Below are 10567 nucleotides of genomic sequence, written 5' to 3' on the forward strand. Positions count from 1 at the left end.
CCTAGACCATACCAAATGGATTCAAATTTTCAAGAGTGCTTCTGGGGACATAAAAGAACGAAATTCCGGTTGATGCAAGACAAAATAACAACTTTTGTCTTTTTCATAGAAACGTGAACCACGCTAGTGATGAGTCGGGCGGATCGAAAATCCCGGACTTTATCGAATTTCAGCAATGAGACGCACGCCGGTTACGAGAGCTGCCAGCAAAACCACTTTTTCCTACGGGGTAGAATCACCGCGGCGAGCAGTTTACGTGCTGGAGGTTTACAACGGGCGGGGAGAAAAAAAAAATCTACCAAGTTCTGGTGCGGTTAAGGTGTGCGCAAAACGCGCTTGAAACTCGCCGCGAACGGACGGATGTGGATATTTCGGGGTGCCCGGTTCGGTGATAGTGGAACGAGCTAACCAAGTGAAATAATTAGCTTAGAAAAAGTGAAAAATTGTGATTCAGTGTCAAAAGGGAAAGGTTAGCATGCAATTTCAAGAATCGGTTAATTTGCTTCTAGAAATTATAAACACTATTTCTTGGTTACAACAAGATTTGAGGTTTGCTTTTGGGAAAACGCTTCCCTCAGAAATCTTTGAAAATCTATGCAAAAGTTGGGAATCGTCCCAGAAAAAATTCTATTATTTACTAATATGAAAATTTTGATGCGCTTTTTCGATTGTGTTTTGGCCCGAAAATAGAAACTCAAGGTCTGATTTTTACGAAATTGGAAAAAGTTGCCCTCAACTCAATCGTGTGCTTTTGAAAGATTTTTTTCGGAATGTTCAGCTAATTTTGCATAAGAATGACCCCTTGGACGATTGTTGTGGCTTGTGCACTGCTTGTATGTGCACGAGTCACAACAATTGTCCAAGGGGTCATTCCTATGCAAAATTAGCTGAACTTTCCAAAAAAAATACTTTCAAAAGCACACGATTGAGTTATACTGGTAAAAAATGGTCAAAATCATAACTTTTTCAAAAAACTTTTTTGTAAAATTCTGATAACTCGTAAAGAATATATGCAAACCCCTTATGTTTATTTATCAAAATTTATGTTTTTGCCTGTTCTACAACTTTGTAGAATATTGTTACACTCTAAAATGTAACCCTGCAAAGTTAGAAAAATACGTAATTTTAAAATGAAAATTTTTGTTCTAAATGAAAAAATGACATTAAATTTTCCATAAAATGACATATCTCACGCTTATTGACAGTTGACTAACGGGAAATGGCAGTGATTTTAAAACTATTTTTTAACCTTTTTTTTGATAAAAAATACATTTTTTCGGAATTTTGAGTACGCCATCAAATCGGGCGTCTAATTTTACACAAAAGTTCCTTTGACACAAAATTTCTATCTTTTCACGGTTACGAGCTACAAATCACTGAAAAACGTGTCTTAGTAAAAAACCATAAAAATTAAAGGGGTCGTACCGCCCCACCGTCACAAAATATGGACCTCGGATTCGTGATCAGAAATCAAAATAACTCCTAATAGCAAATTTTTACGCAAATTGAAGAGGGGTCGGGGCACCTGCTGTGTGAGTTGGCGAAGGATAACCCCAGATAACAATTTTAAATTCAATTTCAATTTTCAATTCAATTCGGTTTTATTGGTGTATAATCAAGATACAATGAGTTATTTTGAAGTGCATAACAGAGTTTTGGAGTTCCTTACAGCTGTGTGTTGCATCATAATCCATTTAGGAACAATTATTTCTTTAACTAAGGCACTAGCAAGAGTAAGAAAAAACTATAAAAAAAACTTACAGAAAAAAACTTACAGAAAAATTCAATTTCAACAGGGCGTTACATTGAATGTTTGATCCTTTTGAAATGTTAGTCTTGATTTTAAATTTTTGAAAATATTGTTTTCAAAAAGATCGGAAAATTTCACGAATGCTTCATATTTTAACATTGTAGATCAGACCGTTAGGTAGTTGCTGAGATATCGACATTAGAAAATGGTGGGTTGTTTGGGTGAGACTTAGAAAAAATCAATTTTCCTGTTTTTAAACACTCCGCAACTATGGGTCGTATCAACAAAAATCAAATCAAATCAAAAAATAGAGAATTTTCTCAGTTTTTCTAAAAAAAAATTTCAAAGATGGACAAACATATGCACTAATTAAAATAAAAGCTGCGACTATTTTCAAAAAAGTTGTCTAAAAATGGCTATAACTACTAAAGAACTTTTTGATTGCAAATTTGATTTTACATCAAAAAACTAACATTATCCACCTATGTGATTAGTGCCTTCCTCACTCTTTACAAACAGTGGGTGACATGATGGGACACACACATTTGAACACAAATTTCATCTATTTTTTTAGATCTGGAATAAAAAAGTACACAGATACCACTGAAGTGGTCATAACTTGAGGCAGGGTTGCCATATCATCAATGTTTTAGATTTGTTGGAAAGGTCTTTCGATTACCTTACCAACGGTCGGTTGATTGATTCCCGAGCAGGGGTAAATAACACGGGAATACCAAATTTTGGTATTACTTGGGCAAATAACAGCGACCAAAATGTGCCCTTGGTTGCCCAGTAATAGATGGTAAAATACCATGAAATCATACCAAAAGCTTGTATGTGGAAGGGCACAACAATACCATACCATGTTATTCCAAAGGTAAAATAATACCACAAAATAAAATCATTTCAATACCAAGTTGAGGTCTTCTGGATTTTTGAACATTGCTTGAATACCAAAACTTGGTATTGTCATGGTTTTAATTTTAGGTATTCCCGCCCTTGGAAAATCATATTTTGGTATTCCTGTGGTCTTCCACAAACATGATATTGGTTTGATTTCATGGTATTTTACCATCTATTGCTGGGCAACCAAGAGCACATTTTGGTCGCTGGTATTTGCACAAGTAATACCAAAATTTGCTATTTTCATACCATTTTTAGTGCAGCAGTTGCAGTTAGTGAAAAAAACGTAAATGATCCTTATGCAACAACCAAATCTACTCACCTGATGATTCCATGTTGTTTTTAGTGATATTCTTCACCACACCGAATGCATTTGTCATTGATGAACGGCTGCACTTGAAGTTCTTGAAGCTTCTGAAAAATAACAAGATTGAAAAATAAGTATTATTAAAATGAAACTGGATTGAAATTCACCAAAATTCAATAATCTGTTGATTGACTCGTTTTTCAAAGTATTTGGTTATCCCAACTTAGAAAAATTTCAACGTTTTTGTAAAAAATATTAGTGGGTATATCACAAAAAAAATTTAAATCAGCTTTAACATTTTTGGGTATCAAGTCATTTTAGCGCAAAATTAATTATCTCGTCAAAAATTTAAAAAAAAATCCATAGTTTCAGAGAAAATTGATGAAACCTTTCAATACCAAAATAATACCAAAATGTGGCATCCTGACTTAGAAATTTTTCCACAATTTCAAGTCATTTCTGTAGGGGGTATATCAAAAATGTTTAAAATCAAGTTTGAAATTTCCGGTTTTCAATGAAAGCATTCGCTTTGAAACATCATTTTAGCGCAAAATTAATTATTTTGTCAAAATTGGTCAAAATTTTCCCATGGTTTGAGAGGAATTTGATAAAACACTTTAATACTAAAATAATACCAAAATGTGCCATCCTGACTTAGAAAATTTTCCACAATTTTAAGTCATTTCTGTAGGGGGTATATCAAAAATGTTTAAAATCAAGTTTGAAATTTCCGGTTTTCAATGAAAGCATTCGCTTTGAGACCTCGTTTTAGCGCAAAATTAATTATTTTGTCAAAATTGGTCAAAATTTTCCCATAGTTTGAGAGGAATTTGATAAAACACTTTAATACCAAAATAATACCAAAATGTGCCATCCTGACTTAGAAAATTTTCCACAATTTCAAGTCATTTCTGTAGGGGGTATATCAAAAATGTTTAAAATCAAGTTTGAAATTTCCGGTTTTCAATGAAAGCATTCGCTTTGAGACCTCGTTTTAGCGCAAAATTAATTATTTTGTCAAAATTGGTCAAAATTTTCCCATAGTTTGAGAGGAATTTGATAAAACACTTTAATACCAAAATAATACCAAAATGTGCCATCCTGACTTAGAAAATTTTCCACAATTTTAAGTCATTTTTGTAGGGGGTATATCAAAAATGTTTAAAATCAAGTTTGAAATTTCCGGTTTTCAATGAAAGCATTCGCTTTGAGAAATCATTTTAGCGCAAAATTAATTATTTTGTCAAAATTGGTCAAAATTTTCCCATAGTTTCAGAGGAATTTGGTAAAACACTTTAATACCAAAATAATACCAAAATGTGGTGTTCGACCATTGACAAATTCTGCAATTTTGCAATATCAAAACAATACCTTAAATTGGTATGATACCACATTTTGCTCTTGCATAATCCTTAAGACAAATTTTAAAGGGTCCAGGAATACCAAAATTTGGTATTGATACCAGAGAAAGGTATTATTACGCATTTCCCTTGTTATTTACCCATGCTCGGGTTCGGACATAGTTCACAAGCATTTAAGTGAGATCCGGCTTCAAACAACTACATAAATAACACTTAAGTGGTCATACTTCAAGACAGGGTTGCCTGATCATCTATGTTTTAGACTCAGGTCTTTAGGTTGTCAATTACCTAATCAACGATGGGTCGGTTGATAGATCCGGACATAGTTTACATACATTTTAATGAGATCCGGATATTTGCGAGTGGGTGGGTCTCGTGGCGCAGCGGTAGCGGCTTCGGCTGCCGATCCCGATGATGCTATGAGACGCGGGTTCGATTCCCGCCTTATCCACTGAGCTTCTATCGGATGGTGAAGTAAAACGTCGGTCCCGGTTTCTCCTGTCTCGTCAGAGGCGCTGGAGCAGAAATCCCACGTTAGAGGAAGGCCATGCCCCGGGGGGCGTAGTGCCAATAGTTTCGTTTTTTTCGTTTTTCGGATATATGCGAAAACACATTTTTATACATAACTTTTGAACTACTTATCGAAACTTCAAACAATTCAATAGCAACGTATGAGACCCTAAACCAAGACTAATGCGCCCGGTTTGACCTGAATCGGTTCAGCCATTGCTGAGAAAACTGAGTAAGAATTTTGGTCACACACAAACTCACACACATACACACAGACATTTGTTCAATTTTCGATTCTGAGTCGATAGGTATACATGACGGTGGGTCTACGACGTTTCTGAAAGAAGTTCATTTTCCAAGCAGGATTATAGCCTTACCTCAGGCGAGGAAGGCAACATGTAGTTAAAAAAATTTGGCGACCAATTTTTCGATTTTTTGAAAAATCAGTATTGATTCAAAAATTCATAACTCGGTCAAAGATTTTTTGCACAACCTGAAAATTTCTGAAAAGTTGATATTTGATGTCCCCTAAAAAAAATAGTGTTTTTTGCAAATCAAGTTTTAGTCACAAAAAGTGAAATTGAAAATCACCATTTTTTACCGTGTATCATTTTTTTAGTAATGTCCTTATCCATACCTACAACTTTTCCGAAGACACCAAATCGATCAAAAAAATTTTTCAAGAGATACAGATTTTTGAATATTCATGCATCATTTTTGTATGGACAGCTGCCAAATTTTTATGGAAAATGGTATGGACAAACTAATGATGCAAAATGGCTTCTTTGGGCATACCGAAAGCACCATAAAAGTTTCAGCCTGATTAAAAAAATACAAAAATTAAAATTAAAAAAGAAGATCGAATTCGTAGAGAACTACTCACATGTCAAATTTCTTAGCTTCAAAATTTTGTCGCGAGTTGATTTTCTCCTCTTATATTTTCAAAAACAAATATTTTTAAAGAAGCTTGGTCATGACTAAGGCTACCAACTCCTGCTGAGCAAAAATCCGTACGATATGACAGCATGGTATAACAAAAACTGTCATGGAATTATTTATATAAATGAAATTAAATAAATTTGAGAAGTTTGAGAAACTGTCTCATTTTTACAGCTAACAAATTTCACAAAATGCTGTCAGAGTGCTTATGGCTTGCACGTTTGAAAGTATTCATAAAATAAACCGTGATTTAAATCAAAATATTATGTTCTTAATTTTTTTTTAGTTTAAAAGTTTACGAAATTTCAAGTTTGCTTTAACGAATAATATCGTTCTCAGAGTTTTCACGAACACATTTCCAAAACAAAATTATTGAAAAGGTCCTATAACATGTGAAACACAACAGTTTATAGGACCATTAAAAAACTCTAGATTTGTTATTTCAAATGTTCAAAGGTTTTCACAAGTTTTAGATGGCCTTTGGATCTTTTAATGGATAATTTTATTTAGTAAGGAATTTCTAAAAGAACAATCCGAGATATTTTTCATGGTCCTAGCAACATATGAAAGACAATAGTTTATAGGACCTTTTAAAAAAACTCTTTACTTATTGATAATCAAGTTTGAATTGAGGAAGCCCGGAAAACTCTCCCTTTTCAAATCATACTCACAGTAAAATAAAAATAAAAATGTCTAGTTAACAAAAGTTTGACCAAATAAAAAAAAAATGCAATTCAATGTTTAAAAAGTTGTTAAATTACCGTACAAATCCGCATTATGCGAAAAATTCCCTACAAAAATTCCGGCCTGTTAAAAATTTGCGAAGAGGGTCGGAAATCCGTATGGTAAGGAAAAAATCCGTACAGTTGGTAGCCTTAGTCATGACTTTAACAAGTAAAAAAGTCTCCCTCTAAAAAAAAAAACAAAGTTTTAGTGGATATAACTTAGAAACAATGCACGATTTCGAATTTTCTGTAAAGTACTTTTTGATTGCAAATTAAATTTTTCACCTAACAATAAAACCAACATAATCTTTTCGATGTTTAGAAAAAAATACATGATTTATTCGAAAACTGCCATTGCCAAATAAACTTTGACCGACCTTAGCCATACCTCAAAAGATTCCATTTTTAACTATCAGAAATTGAAATTTCAAAAATGGTTGGTTTGCAAATATAACACTTTCATTTAGGCTTCATCCATAAAGTACGTCACGCTAAAATCAGCCAAACTTTACCCCCCTCCTCTCCTACCCTTTGTCACGCTTGCTCAGACCCCCCCCCCTCCCCCCCTAGAGCGTGACATACTTTATGGATGACGCCTTATAGGGCGAAAAAATGAAAAATGGGAAGTTTTTTTGGAGTGTACAAGTTTGTTTTTTTTTTTCTGAGAAGTCCTAAGCAATATCTACAACCGAACATCCTTTCTCAATACATTGATTTTTGAATAATTTGATAGCCTGTTTGTATAGACAGCTGCTAAAATTGCATTGAGACTTGTATGGTCGAAGTCTAGTTTTTGAAGCTTTTAAAACAAGCTAAGATGAAATACTATTTGCCTTAACCTATGCAGGCCTGACGGATCATATATGACTCAGAAATCATTTTTTTTCTAAAGTAGCCTATAATTTTCGTGTGGTCCTCAGGATCATTTTCCCAAGTTGTTATCTTCATATTCCAAAATTGACAAACTTACGGACAACAATCAACAACAATCTGATAGTTAAAAATAGTCAAATTTCATTGTAAATTATTTTGTTGGCAGTGCAGGGGATGAATAAACAAATGTATCGCTAGTTCCCGTAGTTTTGAAGATACTTAAATATCTATAACATAAATCTTGATGCAAAAGCTTTGATTGATGTGCACCGTTAAGTGTTTATTTAAATATATTCTTCAAATCACTCATGCACCATAAATTTATTTAAAATGTATATCTAATTTGCATGCTAATATAAGTTGAAAACACGATTTATTAAAGTTTTGTTCTAGGAATATTAAAAATAGGATTGATGTAATTAAGTTATTGTTTACCACTTATCGAGCATGTTAATAACCGTTACGCAAATTAACACATTGCATCAAACGTAAGCGAAACATCAATTCCATGACTGCATTTCATTGCACAATGAAATGTCAAAAAACTCTTCCCATAGAAGTCGACACGTTTTGTAGCGCACGCGATCCAGCAGTGTGACGAGCCCCCTCAACCTGAATCTTAGACAGAGCCACGTGCCAAGAGCTGAGTGCAAATTTTAACATGCTTGGGAATTTAGAAAGGGTGATCTTGTACACATGTTTTGATTCTCGAGTTTATTCTGTAATTAAAACAAATGCAAAAAAAAAACTCTTCAAGATTCCTTTAACTCATTTTTCAAATTAGATTTAGTTTGAAACAAGTTTTGTTTAAATTGTTCAAACTTTAAAGACCCCTTATACATCGCCAAGCTCCCATTCCCGCCAACCATTAGTCATTCTCTGTGAAGTTTGTGCCATGGTGCCAGGAAAGCCACGGAACTAGAACCGAAAATCTGTTCCCCGCTAGCTGAACTTGACTTCCACCCAGGTAAAGGTAACTTACCACACCAGCTGGCACGCCAGCTCACAAACTGTGACCAACTTCTGCCAGCGCTGCCCGTTGGAAGCTCTCTGTATGCCACGTAACAAGCTTGCACACCCGGCAGTAGCAGCAGCACCAGCAGAATCTGTTAAAAAAGGGTTACTATGGGGGGTCACAGACATATAGATTATGATTTTTCCTTTAAATTTATTTTTAATTTAAGACATAACTTTTAATCAAAGAGTTTTATCAATATATTAGTGAATCCGAACCAAAAAGGGTTCTACCCAAACTCTGTTGGTGAAATTATTCACGATGACCTGGTCCCGTGATGGCTCCAATCTGTTCTGCCTTAGCGCTGGAACGGCCATGGCCAGTAAGTGCTGATGAATTTATGCAAACGCCACGCTTCGGTACCTTTTGAAGGCACAGCACAGATTTTCGAACTGTGACAAAAAATGTGAAGCATTCAAGATTTTTGTTCTTAAAAACTGAACTTTTGTTCAAATCTCGGAGACCCACCGACTAAGGTTAACTATCTCGGGAAAATCCCTTCGCAGCTTGTTTTGTTCTGAACAACCCGTCAATTAAATCATAAGTCTACCCAGCTTAAGCGCCCTGACAAATTGATTCGCACACCTTCGGGTTGACATGTGACATGTGGCTCTGGGAGTTATTTTAGCACTGTATTTTGCTGCCTGGTGGGTAGTCTATAAATCTTATCGTATTATTGATGCAAGCTGAGGCACGAGCACGTTTCCGATCAACCGTTAATTGGTGGGAAGTTGGTTTTTATGAGACTTTCCGGTTTTGATTAAATATTAACAATTGTAAATGGCATTAAATCTACTTTTTACATGCAAGAAATCTCGAAATTGTTTTCGAAGTTACCCTTTTGAAATGACGATTATTCAAATTGAATCGAGATGCGCCTTTAGAACAACCACATTAAATATCGTATATTATTATTCAATTGGTAAATACCAAGGCAGTTGAAGGGGTTAAGACGTATTGGGGAATTTTCAAATTAAAACTATTTATACATCTGCAAACTGTTTTAGTCATACTTTTGTGTTCAGCTTAACTCAGATAGTCGGGGAATTTACCTGTTAAATAGTACATGAGCAATTCTCTAACAAAACTGGAAATGGATTTTATTTGTATTTTTTTTTATTTGGCTCAAACTTTGTGGGGGCCTTCCCTATGACCAAAGAAGCTTTTTTGTGTCATTGGTTCACCCATACAAGTCTCCATACAATTTTGGCTGCTGTCCATACAAAAATGGTACGTGCATATTCAAACAGCTATTACTTTTGAGTGAATTTTCTGATCAATTTGGTGTCGTCGGCAAAGTTGTAGGTATTGTGGAGGACTATTGAGAAAGAATAGTTACACGAAAAAAAATGGCAGATTTTTTAATCAACATTTTTTTCACAAAAACTCAATTTCCCAAAACATGATCAAACAATCTGCCGCCGAGTTACAAATTTTTGAAAAATAGTAATTTTTGGATAATTAAATTTTATGCAAAAACAATTGACGTAATGTTTTAATAAAAAAATGAATTTCCAATCAAAAAGTACTTTACAGATTTTTTGATAAAGGGCTCTGTTTTCAAAATATAGCCACCGAAAGTTTGATTTTAGCGAAATATTTGCAGTTTTCCGATTTTTAAAAATAGTGACCATGAATGACCATTTCTAAAAAAAAATCGAAAACATCGGAAAATTTCACGAGTTTTTCAAGTTTCAAATTGAAAATCGGACCTATGGTTGCTGAGAAATCGAATTTAGAAAATGTTGGGTTTTTTCGGTGAGGCTTGAAATACTTCAATTTTCATGTATCTCAGCAATCAGAGGTCCAATCTTCAATGTCTCTTAAACAATTTTATAGCAAATTTTCTGAACATTACAAAAAAGAAATAGAGATGGTTACCCATAGTCACTATTTTTAAATATTTTGCTAAAATCAAACTTTCGGTGGCTTTATCTTGAAAACAGAGCCCCTTATCAAAAATCTGTACTGTACTTTTCAATTGGAAATTCAATATTAATTTAAAAAATTACGTCAAATTTGTTTTTTGCATGAATTTTCGACTTTTTCCAAAAATCGCCATTTTTCAAAAATTCATAACTCGGCGGCAGATTTTGTGACCATCTTTCTCTACGCCTCAAAACTCGAAATTGAGTTTTTGTGAAAAAAATGTTGATAAAAAAATCCGCAATTTTTTTCCGTGTA

General features: G+C 34.1%; 1 protein-coding gene across 1 annotated transcript in view; it reads left to right on the forward strand.

Annotated features, from left to right (window-relative positions):
* The first annotated feature begins 334 nt into the window (after positions 1-334).
* LOC6051047 (solute carrier family 22 member 21) overlaps positions 335-10567 on the forward strand; it is a 76635-nt gene continuing 66402 nt past the window's right edge. Inside the window, exon 1 of the mRNA XM_038266998.1 lies at positions 335-469. The gene's annotated coding sequence lies outside the window, so the exon portion shown is untranslated. The remainder of the gene's footprint in view (positions 470-10567) is intronic.

Source organism: Culex quinquefasciatus, chromosome 1 (genome assembly GCF_015732765.1).
Source record: "Culex quinquefasciatus strain JHB chromosome 1, VPISU_Cqui_1.0_pri_paternal, whole genome shotgun sequence".
NCBI classification, from domain to species: Eukaryota; Metazoa; Arthropoda; class Insecta; order Diptera; family Culicidae; genus Culex; species Culex quinquefasciatus.